This window comes from Salvelinus namaycush, chromosome 30 (genome assembly GCF_016432855.1).
Source record: "Salvelinus namaycush isolate Seneca chromosome 30, SaNama_1.0, whole genome shotgun sequence".
In the NCBI taxonomy this organism is placed as follows: Eukaryota; Metazoa; Chordata; class Actinopteri; order Salmoniformes; family Salmonidae; genus Salvelinus; species Salvelinus namaycush.
This window is the reverse complement of record NC_052336.1, coordinates 27,022,629-27,042,692: the sequence shown is the minus strand read 5'-3', so window position 1 is coordinate 27,042,692 and position 20,064 is coordinate 27,022,629. Positions and strand designations below refer to the sequence as shown.

General features: G+C 43.0%; 1 protein-coding gene across 2 annotated transcripts in view; it reads right to left on the bottom strand.

Moving 5' to 3' along the window:
• Positions 1 to 20,064, bottom strand: part of LOC120024934 (diacylglycerol kinase zeta-like) — a 115,455-nt gene that overhangs the window by 60,704 nt on the left and 34,687 nt on the right. The window contains exon 1 of one of the 2 annotated variants that reach the window (XM_038969304.1): positions 11,339 to 11,446. The exons of the other annotated variant lie outside the window; for it this stretch is intronic. The gene's annotated coding sequence lies outside the window, so the exon portion shown is untranslated. Of the gene's footprint in view, positions 1 to 11,338; positions 11,447 to 20,064 lie in introns of those variants that run through there. 2 annotated transcript variants of the gene reach the window in all.

Sequence of the window (20,064 nt, the reverse complement as noted above, 5' to 3'; positions counted from 1 at the left end):
AGCTCCAAGTCTAGGTCCAAGAGGCATCTAAACAGCTTCTACCCCGCAAGCCATAAGACTCCTGAACATCTAGTCAAATGGATACCCAGACTATTTGCATTGCCCCCACCCCACCACTGCTACTCTCTGTTGTAATCTATGCATAGTCACTTTAATAACTCTACCTACATGTACATACTACCTCAAGTAACCGGTGCCCCCACACCGGTACCCCCCTGTATATATTGTTATTTTTTTTTACTGCTGCTCTTTAATTACTTGTTAATTTTATCTCTTATTCTTATCCATATTTTTTGGGGAAAACTGCACTTTTGGTTAGGGGCTCGTAAATAAGCATTTCGGCGCATGTGACTAAAACAATTTGACTAACAGAGTGTAGACTGACCCAGCATCAGTTGTTAAAAAAACCCTAAAGTACCTCTACTACATCTAATACCTAGCAAGTAAAATGGAGGAATGCAGCAAAAGATGAAAGGTATTGTGAATAATACAGAACTGTATGCGACTGGGACAGGTAGTATAACAGCTGGGGTCTGGAGGGCATTTATCGCTGAAGTATACATACTGTATTCTAGTGGAGTCAGTGTTTGAAGCTGTTGTAATGCTAACGCCATACTGTATTGTACAGGCAAAAGCTGGATAGGTCCATTGTAAATATAAACCCAAATGAAACCACAGCGCATTACCACACGCGCATACATTCTTCCAAAACAATGTTGATTTCAGTACTGCTGTGGCTCTTACAGTGTGGTATTGTTGGCTCTTTGTATAGAATGCAAAAAGTGACAGGGATATTTAAATATGTATTTACATTATATATTCATAGTATATATTTAGACTTTAGGTTTAGTTTTATTCCTCCATTGGTCCTTCCTTGGAATTCGTCTTCAATGCAGCTTATATCGCAGTGCTAGAGGCGTCCCTACAGACCCTGGTTCGATCACGGGCTGTATCGCAACCGGCCGTAAATCGGGAGTCCCATAGGGCGGCGCACAATTGGCCCAGTGTCGTCCTGGTTAGGGTTTGCATAGTTAAATAAAGGTTAAATAAATAAAATAAAAAATTATTTAAACTAAACATTCAATGAGACAAAGTGACAAGAGGGGTGGAAAACACCATCCAAAGTGCTGATTTACATTTAAACAAATACCACAGACAGTGGTGTTAACACTGGACACTTAACCTGGATAGCGTGCACAATATCAGTCTACCTTTAACAGCAACACTGCTGGGACAACATGGGGAACCAGAATCAGATAAGGGTGGAGGAACTGGGGATCTACTCTACTCTGTGGAAGATTAGTGGGTAGCTAGATACACTATATACGCCTTCAAATTAGCAGATTTGGCTATTTCAGCCACACCCATTGCTGATAGGTGTATAAAATGGAGCACACAGCCATGCAATTTCCATAGACAAACATTAGTAGTAAAATGGTCTTACTGAAGAGCTCAGTGACTTTCAACGTGGCACCGTCATAGGATGCCACCTTTACAACAAGTCCGTTAATAATTTTTTTGTCCTGCTAAAGCTGCCCTGGACAACTGCAAGTGCTATTATTGTGAAGTGGAAATATCTAGGAGCAACAACGGCTCAGTCCTGAAGTGGTAGGCCACACAAGCTCACAGAACGGGATTGCCGAGTGCTGAACCGCGTAAAGATAGTCTGTCCTCGGTTGCAACACTCACTACCAAGTTCCAAACTGCCTCTGGTAGCAAAGTGAGCACAATAACTGTTTGTCTGGAGCTTTATGAAATGGGTTTCCATGGCCAAGCAGCCGCACACAAGCCTAAGATCACCATGCACAATGCCAAGCGTAGATTGGAGTGGTGTAAAGCTCGCCGTCATTGGATTCCGTAGCAGTGGAAAAGTCTTCTTTGGAGTGATGAATCACACTTCACCATCTGGCAGTTTGACTGAAAAATCTGGGTTTGGCAGATGTCAGGAGAACACTACCTGCCCGAATGCATAGTCCCAACTGTACATTTTGGTGGAGGAGGAATAATGGTCTGAGGCTGTTTTTCATGGTTCGGGCTAGGCCCCTTAGTTCCATTGAATGCTACGGCATATATGATACTGTGCTTCTAACTTTATGGTAACAGTTTGGAGATGGCCCTTTCCTGTTTCAGCATGACAACGCCCCTGTGCACAAAGTGAGGTCCATACAGAAATGGTTTGCCGAGATTGGTGTGGAAGAACTTGATTGGCCTGCACAGAGCCCTGACCTCAACCCCACGAACACCTTTGAGATGAATTGGAATGCCGACTGTGAGCCAGACCTAAATCGCCCAACATCTGTGCCCGACGTCAGTAATGCTTGTGGCTGAATGGAAGCATGTCCCCCGCAGCAAAACCTTCCCAGAAGAGTGAAGACCGTTATAGCAGCAAAGGAGGGAGGGGACCAACTCCATATTAATGCCCATGATTTTGGAATTAAATGTTCGTCGATCACGTAGTGCACAGTTGAAGTCGGAAGTTTACATACACCTTAACTGAAATGAAATATATTTGGCTTTCACAATTCCTGACATTTAATCCTAGTAAAAATTCCCTGTCTTAGGTCAGTTAGGAGCACCACTTTATTTTAAGAATGTGACATGTCAGAATGATTTATTAGAGAGAATGATTTATTTCAGCCTTTACTTATTTCATCACATTCCCAGTGGGTCAGAAGTTTACACTCAATTAGTATTTGGTAGCATTGCCTTTAAATTGTTAAACTTGGGGTCAAACGTTTCGGGTAGCCTTCCACAAGCTTCCCACAATAAGTTTGAATTTTGGCCCATTCCTCTTGACAGAGCTGGTGTAACTGAGTCAGGCTTGTAGGCCTCCTTGCTCGCACACGCTTTTTCAGTTCTGCCCACAAAGTTTCTATAGGATTGAGGTCAGGGCTTTGTGACGGACACTACAATACATTGACTTTGTTGTCCTTAAGCCATTTTCCCACAACTTTGGAAGTATGCTTGGGGTCATTGTCCATTTGGAAGACCCATTTGCGACCAAGCTTTAACTTCCTGACTGATGTCTTGAGATGTTGCTTCAATATATCCACATACCTTTCCCATCCTCATGATGCCATCTATTTTGTTAAGTGCACCAGTCCCTCCTGCATCAAAGCACCCCCACAACATGATGCTGCAACTCCCGTGCTTCACGGTTGGGATGGTGTTCTTCGGCTTGCAAGCCTACCGCCTTTTCCTCCAAACATAACGATGGTCATTATGGAAAAATACAAGCATTTCGCTACACTCGCATTAACATCTGCTAACCATGTGTACATGACAAATAAAATTTTATTTGATCAGTTATATTTTTGTTTCATCAGACCAGAGGACAATTCTCCAAAATTACGATCTTTGTCCCCATGTGCAGTTGAAAACCGTAGTCTGGTTATTTTATGGCGGTTTTGGAGCAGTGGCTTCTTCCTTGCTGAGCGGACTTTCAGGTTATGTCGACATAGGACTCGCTTTACTGTGGATATAGATACTTTTGTACCTGTTTCCTCCAGCATCTTCACAATGTCCTTTGCTGTTGTTCTGGGATTGATTTGCACTTTCGCACCAAAGTACGTTCATCTCTAGGAGACAGAACGTGTCTCCTTCCTGAGCAGTATGACGGCTGCGTGGTCCCATGGTGTTTATACTTGCATACTATTGTTTGTACAGATGAACGTGGTACCGTCAGGCGTTTGGAAATTGCTCCCAAGGATGAACCAGAGTTGTGTAGGTCTACCATTTTTTTCTGCGGTCTTGGCTGATTTCTTTTGATTTTCCCATGATGTCAAGCAAAGAGGCACTGAGTTTGAAGGTAGGCCTTGAAATACATCCACAGGTACACCTCCAATTGACTCAAATTATGTCAATTAGCCTATCAGAAGCTTCTAAAGCCATGACACCATTTTCTGGAATTTTCCAATGTGTTTAAAGGCACAGTCAACTTAGTGTATGTAAACTTCTGACCCACAGTGAATTATAAATGAAATAATCTGTCTGTAAATAATTGTTGGGAAAATTACTTGTGTCATGCACAAAGTTGATGCCCTAACCGACTTGCCAAAACTAGTTTGTCAACAAGAAATTTGTGGAGTGGTTGAAAAATTAGTTTAATTGACTCCAACCTAAGTGTATGTAAACTTCCGACTTCAACTGTATATGACGTGGGACAGGAAGAGTACTGGGTTATTTATAGCACCCCCTCTGTTTATATCCCCCTGGCTGCTCTCTCACTGCGGCTGCCTCCCGCTGCATCCCGCCAGGCTCCACATGTACACATCACAGATAGTCAAAAGAGACTACCTCCTGCCATGCCTCACAGATAGAGAGGGAGAGAGTGTGTGTGCACCAGTGAGAGAGAACGGAGGGGGAGAGGAAGAGAGAGAGAGAGAGAAGACCATAGACCAGGCATCTCCAACCCTGTGCTGGAGTGCTACCGTCCTGTAGGTTTTCACTCCAACCCTAATATAGCGTAGCTCATTCTAATAATTAGCCAGTTGTTAAGCTGAATCAAGTTAGTTACAACTGGGGTTGGAGTGAAAACCAATAGGAGGGTAGCTCTCCATGCATGCTGGGTTGAGGCATAAGCCCACCAGCTCATCAACCCAGTCCGAGCTGGGTAACCACCTGTTCCTCTAGATTACTGAGGCGTGCTCCAATGAGGCCGGTATCATGGAGCCATCATCCAGGTCAATGTGCCTGGGTTAGGATGGGCATCAGGCCAAGTGTGTGCCCCCACTGCTCCGGCTCCTGATCGATCTGGACATCCTGGTCTGTTAAATGCATTAATACCGCAGGGGCGAATGTAAATGAGATCGACAGTACCAGATTCTAACAAAGTTTCATGCCTCAAACCATCTAGGGGGACTACCTGTGTGGCCAGAAACGAGTGTAATCACATCTACAGTTGTACTGTAAATGTTATGGCTTTGTTATGACCCTCAGTAGAGTGATGTTATTTGAACTGAGGGAGATTTGAATGGGTCTTGTTAAGACTGCTGCTGTGATACATTGCACATGCCTATAGCCTTAGGATTTACCCGATCACCCAAAGCAGCTGAAAAGTGATTAGTTGCCCCATTAAGGTTCAACAAATGCAGGAGTTAAATCACCAAATCAGTTACAAACAAATGTACAATAATCCATTCAAGGTACCCTCAGATAGAAGCAGCCTAAATGTGAACCGTATCGTAAGTGCACTGAAATGTTCAGGGGAGGATTTTTTTTTTTTGTTGTTTCCATGAAGATGCTCCTTTCTAACGTTTAAATATGTCACAAAACGGATTAACCAAAGATGCAAGTCACTCTCACTGTGGTAGCTTTCAAACGTCCCTGCAAAGAAGCAGTACAGTGCGGTATGCGAGCTGTGCTCAGTGTGAGCCTGAGCCATGTTGACAGTATGGTGTGAGAGAATGGAGTCGAGAGGGAGTGTCAGTAAAAAATAAATTAGGTTAGAGTGTGTTTACCAGCGGACCTGAGAAACAGAGGACTGTTTTTGTTTCCATTCTGAGTTATGGACCTTAGGCCTCGAGCCCAGCCTTTAAGGCACTGTTTTGACAGACAAACCTCAATTCAACCTGCAAATGAAGTCACTCTGCTGTGAGCCCAACGTTGAGTCAGAATGTCTTACTCTTAGTAATTAGTAGATTATTGACTTTCCTTTCAGCGGAGAAGTTGACGCGACAGCAGAGAAAAACAGTTGAGCTGTTATTCGGTTTCATCCTCCATGGAAAAAGAGAAGTGGGGGGGGGGTTACAGCCAGCAAATACCACCACTGGAAAATATCACCATAACTAACCTATTCAATTAAATATTTACATGTAAAACGTACAAAGGTCAGGAGGAAAAAAATAGCCATGGAGCTCTTGTCCTCCAGCGTCGCATAGTGCGTGGTAATAGGGACTGTCAAGAATGATGCCTTCATGCTGCTGCCCTCGGTTTGGTAAACACTCCAATGAGGATAATGGAGCTCACAGCACGACCTTAAATGTATACTTTTCCTCCCACTGTAATCAAAAGTAAAATGTCACCCTCTTGGCATGTCTATGGATACATCTCCCTTAGATCCGCTGAGGGCACTTGTCTTGATGATAAATCCCCCTGTGGATAGGGAGACTTGGACGTGTCCTAGAAAGCCCCTGAGAAAATGCCTGATCTAGACTGCGTTAACTCTCCCAGGCTAGGTCGTCCTCTAGGACAGTGTCAAATAACTAAGCTACCCTTACATAATGGATGTGCAGTGAACTGAAATATTGCCTGAAGGTCTGTTGACAGATATGGAGAGGAATAATTCAGATTGCAGAAATGACGCACCGTAGGCTGATTTCACAAACATAGTGCTCTGTGCTCTACATGTCTCCTCTCTCCATCCCTATATAGGTCTGTCTCCTCTCTCCCTCCCTTGACATAAACATCCATTCATTGAGCTTCAGCACAACACTACAGGGAGGGAGGCACTGGAACAGCCTGGCTAGCTGGCACAGCCTGATGGGAGCTCAGAGAGCACACTATTTCCACAGCCATGTCAACATAGCTAGCATGGCGAATAGCACCGGCTACTGTAATTTATGGAGGGAAATTTCAACTGCTCATCTGTAGCAGAGGGCAACTGAGGTTTCTCACAGACTAGACAGAATGGGCAGACAGACTGGACCAGTGACCCATCGGTCCAGGATAAGAGCAGAAGCCTGGCCTGGTCCATAATTCTTTCCCCTATACTGTGGTGTCACTCAGCACAGGACAACAAAGGGCAGGATAACACAGGGCTGAACTCTGATCAATGGCTCAAGGCAGCACTAAAACAGCAGTATCAGTGATGGTTATTGTTCACCACAATTTCATTGTTATCCCCCTATCTCCAGTTTAGTAGTCAGTCAGTATGCCTATACACTGAGTGTCCAAAACATTAGGAACTCCTGCTTTTTCCATGACCTAGACTGACCAGGTCAAAGCTACGATCCCTTATTGATGTCACTTGTTAAACCCACTTCAATCAGTGTAGAGAGAAGGGGTTTTAAGCTTCGAGACAACTGAGAAATGGATTGTGTATGTGTGTCATTCAGAGGGAAAACGGGGAAGACAAAATATTTAAGTGCCTTTGAACGGGGTATGGTAGTAGGTGCCAGGCGCACCGGTTTGAGTGTGTCAAGAACTGCAACGCTGCTGGGGTTTTCCTCGTTGAACAGTTTCCCCGTGTGTATCAAGAATGGTCCACCACCAAAAGGACCTCCTGCCAACTTCATACAACTGTGGGAAGCATTGGAGTCAACATGGGCCAGCACCGTTGTGGAACACTTTCGACACTTTGTAGTTCATACCCCGACAAATTGAGGGTGTTCTGAGGGAAACGTTCTGAAATACAACTGCATATGGGGACAAAGATCGTACTTTTTGGAGAATTGTCCTCTGGTCTGATGAAACAAAAATAGAATTGTTTGGCCATAATGACCATATTTATGTTTGGAGGTCAGAGGGGGATGCTTGCAAGCCGAAGAACACCATCCCAACCGTGAAGCACGTGGGTGGCAGCATCATGTTGTGGGGGTGCTTTGCTGCAGGAGGGACTGGTGCACTTCACAAAATAGATGGCATCATGAGGATGGGAAAGGTATGTGGATATATTAAAGCAGCATCCCAAGACATCAGTCAGGAAGTTAAAGCTTGGCCGCAAATGGGTCTTCCAAATGGACAATGACCCCAAGCATACTTCCAAAGTTGTGGCAAAATGGCTTAAGGACAAATAAGTCAAGGTGTTGGAGTGGCCATCACAAAGCCCTCAATCCCATAGAAAAATATGTGGGCAGAACTGAAAAAGCGTGTGCGAGCAAGGAGGCCAACAAACCTGACTCAGTTACACCAGCTCTATCAGGAGGAATGGGCCAAAATTCACCCAACTTATTGTGGGAAGCTTGTGGAAGGCTACCCGAAACGTTTGACCCAAGTTCAACAATTTAAAGGCAATGCTACCAAATACTAATTCAGTGTATGTAAACTTCTGACCCACTGGGAATGTGACAAAGTAAGTAAAAGCTGAAATAAATCACTCTCGCTATTATTCTGACATTTCACATTCTCAAAATAAAGTGGTGATCATAACTGACCTAAGACAGGGAATTTTTACTAGGATTAAATGTCAGGAATGTGAAAAACTGAGTTTAAATGTATTTGGCTAAGGTGTATGTAAACTTCCGACTTCAATTGTACATGTACTGATGTGTGTATATATACACAGTACCAGTCAAAGTTTGGCCATACCTAATCTTTCAAGGATTTTTCTTTATTTTTACTATTTTCTACATTGTAGAATAATAGGGAAGACATCAATACTATAAAATAGCACATCTAGTAACCAAAAAAAGTGGTAAACAAATCAAAATATATTTTAGATATATTAGATTCTTCAAAGTAGCCACCATTTGCCCTGACAACTTTGCACACTCTTTGCATTCTCTCAACCAGCTTCATGAGGAATGCTTTTCCAACAGTCTTTAAGGAGTTCCCACATATGCTGAGCACTTGCTGACTGCTTTATCTTCACTCTGCGGTCCAACTCATCCCAAATCATGGCAATTGGGTTGAGGTTGGCTTATTGGTTGCCAGGTTATCTGATGCTGCACTCCATTACTCTCCCTCTCGGTCAAATAGCCCATACACATCCTGGAGGTGTGTCGGGTCATTGTGCTGTTGAAAAACAAATGATAGTTCCACTAAGCGCAAACCAGATGGGATGTCGTATCGCTGCAGAATTTTGTGGTAGCCATGCTGGTTAAGTGTGACTTGAATTCAAAATAAATCACAGACATTGTCATCCGCAAAGCACCCCCACACCTCCTCCTCCATGCTTCACGGTGGAAACCACACATGCAGAGATCATCCGTTCACCTACTCTGTATCTCACAAAGACACGGCAGTTGGAATCAAAAATCTCAAATTTGGACTCATCAGACCAAAAGGAAAGATTTCCACCGGTCTAATGTCCATTGTTCGTGTTTCTTGGCGCAAAAAAGTCTCTTCTTATTATTGGTGTCCTTTAGTAGTGGTTTCTTTGCAGCAATTCGACCATGAAAGCCTGAGTCACGCAGTCTCCTCTGAACAGTTGATGTTGAGATGTGTCTACTTGAACTCTGTGAAGCATTTATTTAGGCTGCAATTTCTTAGGTTAGTAACTCTAATAAACTTATCCTCTGCAGCAGTGGTAACTCTGGGTCTTCCTTTCCTGTGGCGGTCCTCATGAGAGCTAGATTCATCATAGCGCTTGATGGGTTTTGTGACTGCACTTGAAGAAACGTTCGAAGTTCTTAACATTTTCTGGATTGACTGACCTTCATGTCTTAAAGTAATGATGGCCTGTCATTTCTCTTTCCTTTTTGAGCTGTTCTTGCCATAATATGGACTTGGTCTTTTACCAAATAGGGCTATCTTCTGTATACCACCCCTACCTTGTCACAACAACTGACTGGCTCAAATGCATTAAGGAAAGAAATTCCACAAATTAACTTTTAAGAAGGCACACCTGTTAATTGAAATGCATTCCTGGTGACTACCCCATGACGCTGGTTCGGAGAATGCCAAGACTGTACAAAGATGTCATCAAGGCAAAGGGTGGCTACTTTGAAGAATCTCAAATATAAACTTCATTTTGATTTGTTAACCAAAAAAGTGTACTACATGATTCCATATGTGTTATTTCATAGTTTTGATGTCTTCACTATTATTCTACAATCTCGAAAATAGTAAAAATAAAGAAAAACCCTGGAATGAGTAGGTGTGTCCAAACCTTTGTCTGGTACTGTATATTGATGTTTTCCTATGTACCTGTATGCTTGATGAACATAGCCATGATATCATTACACTGACTCTCTTCTACTCTTTAACAACTACTGTAGGCTGCAGTTCTAAAATACTGATCTTTCCCACCTTCCTCAATGCCCATACAAATGCGCAATTAGTCACAATTAGTCAAAAGAACATTGAGTAATTTCAATTTTCCACATGATTACCCTAATTGGATTGTGATCTATCAGCAAGTTATTTCACATCACTTTGTTACATCTCTTCTACAATACTATTTTTTAAAGAAATTTCCCCAATGTTGTGTACACTACTCTACAGCTGTTCTAGGTTAGCCTACATTACACGCATACCTTATAGCGTAACCCTAAAATGAGTATCATGAGGTACAACTGTTGCCCGACAGGCCCATTGTGCATGTCTGAAACCAGCCCCTGTCATTCTTGGAAACACCGTCACCAAACATCTGTTGCTGCACATGGATGACAGTTGATTTGTGTCAGATACCACACTTAGTACATACGGAGTCTGGTATTTCCACAGATTACCATGCTCTGAAATGTAATATGAACTGTAGAGGCGGAACGAGGAGAGGCGGACCGAGTGATAATGCCCCCTGGTCTGTCGATCAGTGTGGGAAAACAATGCCACTGCAAGTCCAAAGTTGTCTCTGTCTGTCTGTCATCGAACCCTACACAGCCAAACTGCTAGGGGCTCCTGGGAAAACGTACAACAGATCTCTCGCCTAATACTGTCCATCTTTCAGAGAAAGCAATATCTACTTCAGCACAGTACAACCAGATATAGTTAGTTTCCTTTGACTGCAAATGGTTGGCAACCAACTTTACGGTTGGTAATTTTTTGTGAACTCACTTCATGAAAAACAGATATGGTTTGTGTAATGCACAAAACCCCTCTGTCTTGACAGGGTGTACAGTTCAAAACGAACCAAATGCATTTTTCCTCTGAGTACAGTGTCATTTCATTCAGAGTAAATGAAGCCATTTCAATATGTCTTTTTTCAAATATACCACCGTACAAAAACAGGTCTGTACACGTCTTCTCACCTACAACTCAAAAAGAAAAAGCACAACGGAATGTTACGACTGACAATCTCAGCCTTAGACTATGAACCAGTATACGCAACAGCTGTTCCTACTCTGGCTGTACTTCCTAAGCTGTTCTCAGAAAATACATGAGAATCAATGTGTATTGTAGAGAACCTCCCAAAACATTCAAGAGTGACAGAGTGAGTGACACCCTTCAAAGAGCACAATCAGACCAGCTTTATCATTTATCCAAACACTTGTTGTTTTTCCACCACAATGCCTCTGTTCTATCAACAAACCCTTCTCTGGCAGCGTACAGCCTCCTGTGGAAAATCAAACAGCAGATCACACTGTACACTGATACACTATATCCACACCAACTGAAGCCCTCAAGGGACAAAAAGATACAGCACTGCATTAGAAAGAGTATAAGCAATAACAACATCACATTTGGCAAGACCACAGTATACACAAGTCAATTAAATAGTCATGATTCAAAATACAACCTGATGGAAGCAGGTAAATAACCATCCACGCCTTTCCTCAGCTTGTCTGTCTAACTTTTAGTCCATGTGTGGCCCGAGCGAGAGAGAGAGCGAGCAACAACAGAGCGGTTCATGTGGAGGGAGAATGTGTGTCACAGCCAGGCAGCCGAGGCAGACTTGTTGGAGGGGGAGTGTCAGAGGCGGGCTGGGGGGGGAGTGGGTGAACGGTTGCACTAAAATAACTCTGGTAATAGAGTTCACGGTTCCTTGATGAGCCGTTTACTTGAGTGTTAATGCTCTCTCATACATACGTAAACTGAATGCACAGGCACACACTGGTTTTGATGTTGCTTTAAAAGAGCGACTGCCTTTATAAACAGCCTGTGGCGTCGATGAGTCAGAAACAGTTATTCTAGCGACAAAATTGATTTACAAAGTGTAAATGGGATAATTTGTCATAAAGTCTCATCTAAAAGTGAGTTTGGAGAATCTGTGCGTGACAACGGGTAAATGAAGGTTGGGTTCTGATTTGACGATGTCCATTTGCCCACTAACATGGGGTGAACAGTGGCGGTGATTGCTCTCTATCCAATAGCTATGACAGTGAGACATTGTTTACATAAAGACAACACATCGCAAAAAGAAAATCTTGAGAAATACTGCACCAAACACCTTAGTTAGATGTAAAATTGCACAACTAAAGCATCCTTGGCAAAAGAGTCAAAATGAAGTACAGATTTCTTGAGTGGCAGAAAATATGCAGCCGACGAAAGCGAATACAAATGAACTGAACTAACTAATGACAAATGTTAAGAAAATGTTGAGCAATGTAAAGTGACTAGGCATCAGGATAGATAATAATACGAGTAAAATAAGGAACAGAGTAGCAACAGCAAATGATGAGTGTGTGTGAGTGCGTGTGTGTCTAATATGTATGTGTGTTTGTGTTGTGTCTGCATGCATGTGTGTGTGTTATGTGTGTTTGCATATGTAGTGTATGTGTGCGTTTTGTGTGGGAGTGTTAATGTAGTGTGCGAGAGTATATATATACACACACACACACACACACACACTTGACGTTGGAAGTTTACATACACCGTAGCCAAATATATTTACATAATTCCTGACATTTAATCCTAGTAAAAATTCCCTGTCTTTGGTCAGTTTGGATCACCACTTTTTTATAAGAATGTGAAATGTCAGAATAATAGTAGAGAGAATGATTTATTTCAGATGTTATTTCTTTCTTTCTGTAACCCCCGTACTTCACAGTTGGGATGGTGTTCTTCGGCTTGCAAGCCTCCCCCTTTTTCCTCCAAACATAACGATGGTCATTATGGCCAAACAGTTCTATTTTTGTTTCATCAGACCAGAGGACAATTCTCCAAGAAGTACAATCTTTGTCCCCATGTGCAGTTGCAAACCGAAGTCTGGCTATTTTATGGCGGTTTTGGAGCAGTGGCTTCTTCCTTGCTGAGCGGACTTTCAGGTTATGTCGATATAGGACTCGTTTTACTGTGGATATAGATACTTTGTACCGGTTTCCTCCAGCATCTTCACAAGGTCCTTTGCTGTTGTTCTGGGATTGATCTGCACTTTTCGCACCAAAGTACGTTCATCTCTAGGAGACAGAACGTGTCTCCTTCCTGAGCGGTATGACGGCTGCGTGGTCCCATGGTGTTTATACTTGCGTACTATTGTTTGTACAGATGAACGTGGTACATTCAGGCATTTGGAAATTGCTCCCAAGGATGAACCAGACTTGTGGAGGTCTACCATTTTTTTTTCTGAGGTCTTGGCTGATTTATTTTGATTTTCCCATGATGTCAAGCAAAGAGGCACTGAGTTTGAAGGTAGGCCTTGAAATACATCCACAGGTACACCTCCAATTGACTCAAATGATGTCAATTAGCCTCTCAGAAGCTTCTAAAGCCATCATTTTCTGGAATTTTCCAAACTGTTTAAAGGCATAGTCAACTTAGTGTATGTCAACTTCTGACCCACTGCAATTGTGATACAGTGAATTATAAGTGAAATAATCTGTAAACAATTGTTGGAAAAATGACTTGTGTCATGCACAAAGTAGATGTCCTAACCAACTTGCCAAAACTATAGTTTGTTAACAAGAAATTTGTGGAATGGTTGAAAAACGAGTTTGTGTATGTAAACTTCCGACTTCAACTGTATATATGTCTAGTAAATGTGCGTAGGGTCAGTGCAAGATAGTTTGCGCTTTGGAGGTCAAGGGCGGTGCATTTGACATACCAAGTGGTGATGCAGCCAGTCAAGATGCTCTCGATGGTGCAGCTGTATAACTTTGAGGATCCCGAGGGCCCATGCCAAATATTTTCAGCCTCCTGAGGGGTAAGGGACGCTGCCGTGCCTTTTTCACGACAGCGCGGGTGTGTGTGGACCATGATAAGTCCTAAATGATGTGGACGCCAAGAAACTCTCGACTCACTCCACAACAGCACCCGCTCCATTATCAGCTCCTTGGTCTTACTGGCGTTGAGGGAGAGGTTGTTGTCCTGGCACCTCACTGCTAAGTCTGATCTCCACCCTGTAAGCAGACTCATCGTTGTCGGTGATCGACTGTCGTGACGTCAGCAAACTTGATGATGGTGTTGGAGTAGTGCGTGGTCACGCAGTCGTGGGTGAACAAGGAGTACAGGAGGGGACTAAGCACACACCCCTGAGTGGCCTCCATGCTGAGGGTCAGCGTGGCGGATGTGTTGTTGCCTTCCCTCACCACCTGGGGCCGGCCCGTCAGGAAGTCCAGGATCCAGTTGTAGAGGGAGGGGTTCAGTTCCAGGGTCAACTAGCTTGGTGATGAGCTTGGAGGGGACTATGGTGTTAAAGGCTGAGCTGTAGTCTATGTAGCATTCTTACAGTTATTTCCTCTCTTTTCCAGGTGGAAGAGGGCAGTGTGAAGTGCAATTGAGATTGCGTCATCTGTGGATCTGTTGGGATGGTATGCGAATGAGAGTGGGTCTAGGGTGTCTGAGATGATGGTGTTGATGTGTGTCATGACCAGCCTTTCAAAGCACTTTATAATTACAGATGTGAGTGATACAGGGCGATAGTCATTTAGGCAGGTTAACTTGGAGCTATTGGGAACAGGGACAATGGTGGTCAGCTTGAAACATGTTGAGATTACAGACTGGGACAAGGATAGATTGAAAATATCTGTTTAGACACTTGCCAGCTGGTCTGCGCATGCTTTGAGAACACGCCCTGGTATTCAGTCTGATCGTTAACCTGTTTAAACGTTTTGCTCACATCGGCCACGAGGAGCAAGATCACTCGACCAACTCATGCCTCAGCTCCGGTAAACTGACACTCAGCTTCATATGCCTGCTCTGTGCGACCAGAGCTGTTATGGCTGATGAGTAAGACCGTACAACAGTGTAGCGCCGTGTGGGCTGACCACACACACACACTCAGACTGCACCCTTGACAGCCAGGAAGGATGTTCAGCCTCCACTGCTTTAGAGCACCACAAACAGCTGAACTGCAACACCTTCTCCATATCAAACACGGCTCGGCTGCACTGTGGGCGAATGGAGGAATACATACTCTACTATGCTGTATTGAGTTCATTTACTGGAAATCAAAAGTGATCGTTTCATGTCCTATTGCATGCCCTCTTCCTGTAACCTTTAGTGAGAGGCTTGTTGAAGCTGACACCTGCATTGCTGTGGTGGGGTGTGCACTGTGCTAAATAAGGAGAAGCTAGGAAGATACTGTCACTAAAAGTCATAAGATTTAACAAAATTAAATTGAGATATCCAGGTGTCTTGTGTTCTCACACAGGAAGAAACACAAACGTCAAAGGAGAACGTTTTGTGATGGGGTACTCTTGTAGTGGTGGATTCGGTGAGGAAGCAAGACAAGATGGTAGCAGTGCAATATTAAGGATGAGGACTTTTATTTTAAGTGAGAATAGGGAAATAAAATAGCATTTTAGTCATTTAGCAAACACTCTTATCCAGAGCGACTTACAGTTAGTGCATTCCTCCAGTTAGTGCACGCCTCCAGTTAGTGCACAACTCCACCACTTTTCAATCTCATTTTCATTTTTCATTTTCATTTACTCCAGCACAATTCCATTGTCTACATTTGTAAAAACATTTAAATACATTTATAGAGTTATACACGATGACATGGTGTCATGGGGAGCAAGAAAATATCCTCCCTCTTGCTAGAAACTTGTTGCAGGTTTTGAAAATCAGTTTAAAAAAAAGCTTTTAATCCTACACTGTTATGTCACAGAGAAGCATTTTTTAGGACTTTTCTTCTCGTCTTTTTAACCACATATCTTAGAAACGTGCCGTTTTCACGTATGTAGACACTGGTATGATGATGGAGATGATGAATACGAGGTTGAAAAGTGGAGGAACTGTCCTTTAAGCAAGGTGAGACACCACATTTCATAGCTACTTAATTCAGGAAAAATGACTAATCAGCAAAGTCACTGCTAGTAAGAAAAGACAAGTGCGAGTGTTGGTGCAAGAAATTAACACTGTGTTTCTTACACACTTATCTGGTCGTTTCAGATTGGTCAACATTGAACAGATAGGATAGAGGTTGTTTTCATCATAGAATTACATTATAGAATCACAATTATAGGGTCTCATAACAAGAAAGTACAGTCTCTGGACAGAACTGTTAGCTGGAGGTTGATTGAATCGTTGTCGAGTCTGGCTTGTTCCTCTTGAAGATGCAGCTGCAGAGTATGGAGGCGATGCACTGACTGAATTCAGCCAAAAGACCCAGCTGGTATTTGGGGATATTCGGTATCAAGTAATGGGCAACCACGAAGACAATGGTGAGTGGGAGGATACCAGCCAGGATGAAGAACATTCCAATGATGAACATCACCTTGGCCCTGGACCAGTTACTCTTGATGCATTTGGTGCACTTGAACCAAAGATGGCCCCTCCATCGATCCCAGAGCTCCCAGGATGGTTGATATGTAGGTGATCATCACCAGGGCCCATATGACCCCACTGGAGGGTCCATAAGAAACAACGAAATAAATGGCATAGGACATTAGGGAGACTGTCATCATTCTGGTGGATAATCTAACTAGTGGGGTACAAGCTGGACAGTATTGCCCCCCCCCCCCCCCCAGGTGAAGTGGAGTGAGGTCATCAGCTGTCAGTTTTCATCGAGAACAGTTCTCATCGAGATGGTGTAGCTAGCTGTCAAGGAGACACTAATGATGATGAGTACCCTGGCCAGGATGAAGAATATTCCATTGATTATTATCAACTTGGCCTTAGATGGTTCCTCTTTGATGCAGTTGGTGCACTTGGCTCCGATGATGGAGACCATCACCCCCAGAACCCCCAAGATGATGCCGATGATGGTCATGGCTCTGGCGGCCTGCAGGTCCTGGGGAAGGAGGGGTCGTAGAACTTACACTGTCCAATGAGCAATCAGCTCATCCACAGGTCCCGCCCAGATGACCTGGAGGGATGAAGGCAGTCACTCTACACATGGGCAAAGCAGAGGCTACTATGAAGGTCACTATGGAGCTGATGCATCCTATGACTCCCAAGGAGATGCCCACAGTCTCCTTCAAAGAGTTACTCAACAAAGAGGTTTCTAGAAAAGGGGAGATATTAAACTTCTAGAGAAGATTCTATACAGCGCCTTCAGAAAGTATTCACAACCCTTGACATTTTCCACATTATGTTGTGCTACAGCTTGAATTTAAAATTGATTTCAATGGCCTACACATATTACCCCATAATGTCAAAGTGGGAATCTTTTTTTTTTTTTTACAAATAAAAGCTAAAATGTCTTGAGTCAGTCATTATTCAACCCCTTTGTTATGGCAAGGATAAATATATTCAGGAGTAAATATGTGCTTAACAAATCACATAATACGTTGCATGGACTCACGCTGTGTGCAATAGTGTTTAACATGATTTTTTTAAATGATTAACTCATCTCTGTACCCTACACATACAATTAGCTGTAAGGTCCCTCAGTCAAGCAATGAATTTCAAACACAGATTCAACCTCAAAGACCAGGGAGGTGTTCCAATGCCTCACAAAGAAGGGAACCTATTGATAGATGGGTAAAAAAATAATGTTTTAAACAACAACCTGAAATTGAATATCCCTTTGTGCATGGTGAAGTTATTAATTATACTTTGGATGGTGTATCAATACATCCAGCCACTACAAACATACAGGCGTCCTTCCTCACTCAGTTGCTGGAGAGGAAGGAAACCGTTCAGGGATTTCACCATGAGACCAATGGTGACTTTAAAAAAGTTAGAGTTTAATGGCTGTGATAGGAGAAAACTGACATTGTAGTTACTCCAAAATACTAACCTAATTGACATATGTACAAAATATGTACAAAATATGTACAAAATATTCCAAAACATGCCTCCTGTTTGAAACAAGGGAATACTGCTAAAAATGTGGCAAAGCAATTCACTTTTTGACCTGAATACAAAGTGTTGTTTGGGACAAATCCAACACATATTACTGAGTAACACTCTCCATATTTTCAAGCACAAATGGTGGCTGGATCATGTTATGGGTATGCTTGTAATTGTTAAGAACAGGAGAGTTTTTCAGGATAAAAAAGAAATGGAATGGAACTAAGGACAGGCAAAATCCTAAAGGAGAACCTGCTTCAGTCTGCTTTCCACCACACTGGGAGCTGAATTCACTTTTCTTTTTTTTTTTTACCGTTATTTTACCAGGTAAGTTGACTGAGAACACGTTCTCATTTGCAGCAACGACCTGGGGAATAGTTACAGGGGAGAGGAGGGGGATGAATGAGCCAATTGTAAACTGGGGATTATTAGGTGACCATGATGGTTTGAGGGCCAGATTGGGAATTTAGCCAGGACAATAACCTAAAACACAAGGCCAAATCTGCACTGGAGTTGCTTACCAAGAAGGCACTGAATGTGTCACACCCTGATCTGTTTCACCTGTCCTTGTGATTGTCTCCACCCCCTCCAGGTGTCTCTTATTTTCCCTAGTGTATTTATCCCGGTGTTTCCTGTCGCTCTGTGCCAGTTCGTCTTGTATTTTCAAGTCAACCAGCGTGTTTTTCCCCCCCGTGCTCCTACTTTTCTATTCTCTTCTACTAGTCCTCCCGGTTTTGACCTTTTGCCTGTCCACAACAATTCTCTTGCCTACCCCTTTTGGATTGTTAATAAACATCTTGGACTCTAACCATCTGCCTCCTGTTTCTGCATCTGGGTCTCGCCTTGTGCCCTTATAGAATGTTCCAGAGTAGCTGAGTTACAGTTTTGACTTGAAAATGTATGGCAAGACCTGAAGGTGGTTGTCTAGAAATGATCAACAACCAATTTAACAGAGCTTGAAGAATGTTTTAAAGAATAATGGGCAAATGTTACACAAACTAGGTGTGGAAAGCTCTTAAGAGACTGTCAAAGGTGCTTCTACAAAAGTATTGACTCGGGGGTGTGAAAACTATTTATTTCATTTTCAATACATTTGCAAAAATGTCTAAAAACATGCTTTTTTTTTTTAATCCATTCTGAATTCAGGCTGCAACACAACAAAATGTGGAAAAGTCAAGGAGTATGAATACTTTCTGAAGGCACTGTAACTCTAGGAGCTTCAGGCTTCACAAAGTTCCAGAACAACATCCTTGTCCAAATGCTCTCACCTTCCGATTCTTCTGTAACTGGAGATCGGAGTCTTTCAGAAGCCCACTATGTCTGATCGATGCTGTGATGTCACTTAAATATGTTGTCATAGAAACACGAAACCAGTCCCTTCTCCACCTGCAGTTTGCAATTTGCTGAAATGCGTATCCAGGGTCTAATATATGTTTTTAGGCCATAACCTTCTTAATGGAAGGAGTGGAGCGAGGCAGTGAGTCACTCACAGCAGCACAGGCGGCCTTGAACACGGAGGAGGAACAGACTTGGTGACCCCAGGTCTGTATAGAGCGTGATGGAGGCTGGCGTAGGTAGGCATGACTCACCACACAAACAAGTAGCTACCACCGAGGCCTGGGTAGACGGGGTGGGGGAGGGAGGGAGGGTGTTGACGATATACTGTATGCAGATATCCCAATAATTATAAAGAACCATTATTGTTGTACTGTGTATAATATGTATTTTTTTAAACTGGAAAATAAAATCAATCAACCAACCCTGCATAGTGCATACCAAGTCATACATTTGTATATGCCTTTTTTCACATTCACATGTAGAAGCCGTTCTGTGGTCCATCAATTTTAAACTTCAAAGCAAGGCTTAGTTCTGCATTTTCAATGTAGCCACCAGTAGCCTAAACTCCGTCTCTACCTCTCTGCTACAGTCCCTCCAGCCTCAGAGAGCGATCGAGAGAGAAAAGGGTGATGCCAGGCCTGCCCTTTCAGAGTGAGCTCGGATTGGATTGAAGATCTAACCTGACTCCCACTGCTACAAGGGACAGTGATTACACGCACCAGCTGTGACAGTGCCCTGGCCCAGGGCTTTGATGAGTAACAGAGGCTTGTAACAGTTCCTGCTACCAGAAAGATTTCCACTCTGCAAGGGGTTAAAATCATATCTCACAGAGGGGTGTGGGGGGGGGGCATAGAAACAGCTGTGAGAAACCAAAGAGGATATTTACTGCCAGACAGCACCTAGACTAGAGTAATAAATGATTGGGCATTTCCTTAACACTAGCCTCATAACACTGTAGCAATAGCAGAAATATCCTTTAAGACTCAAAGACAACACAACTAAATGACT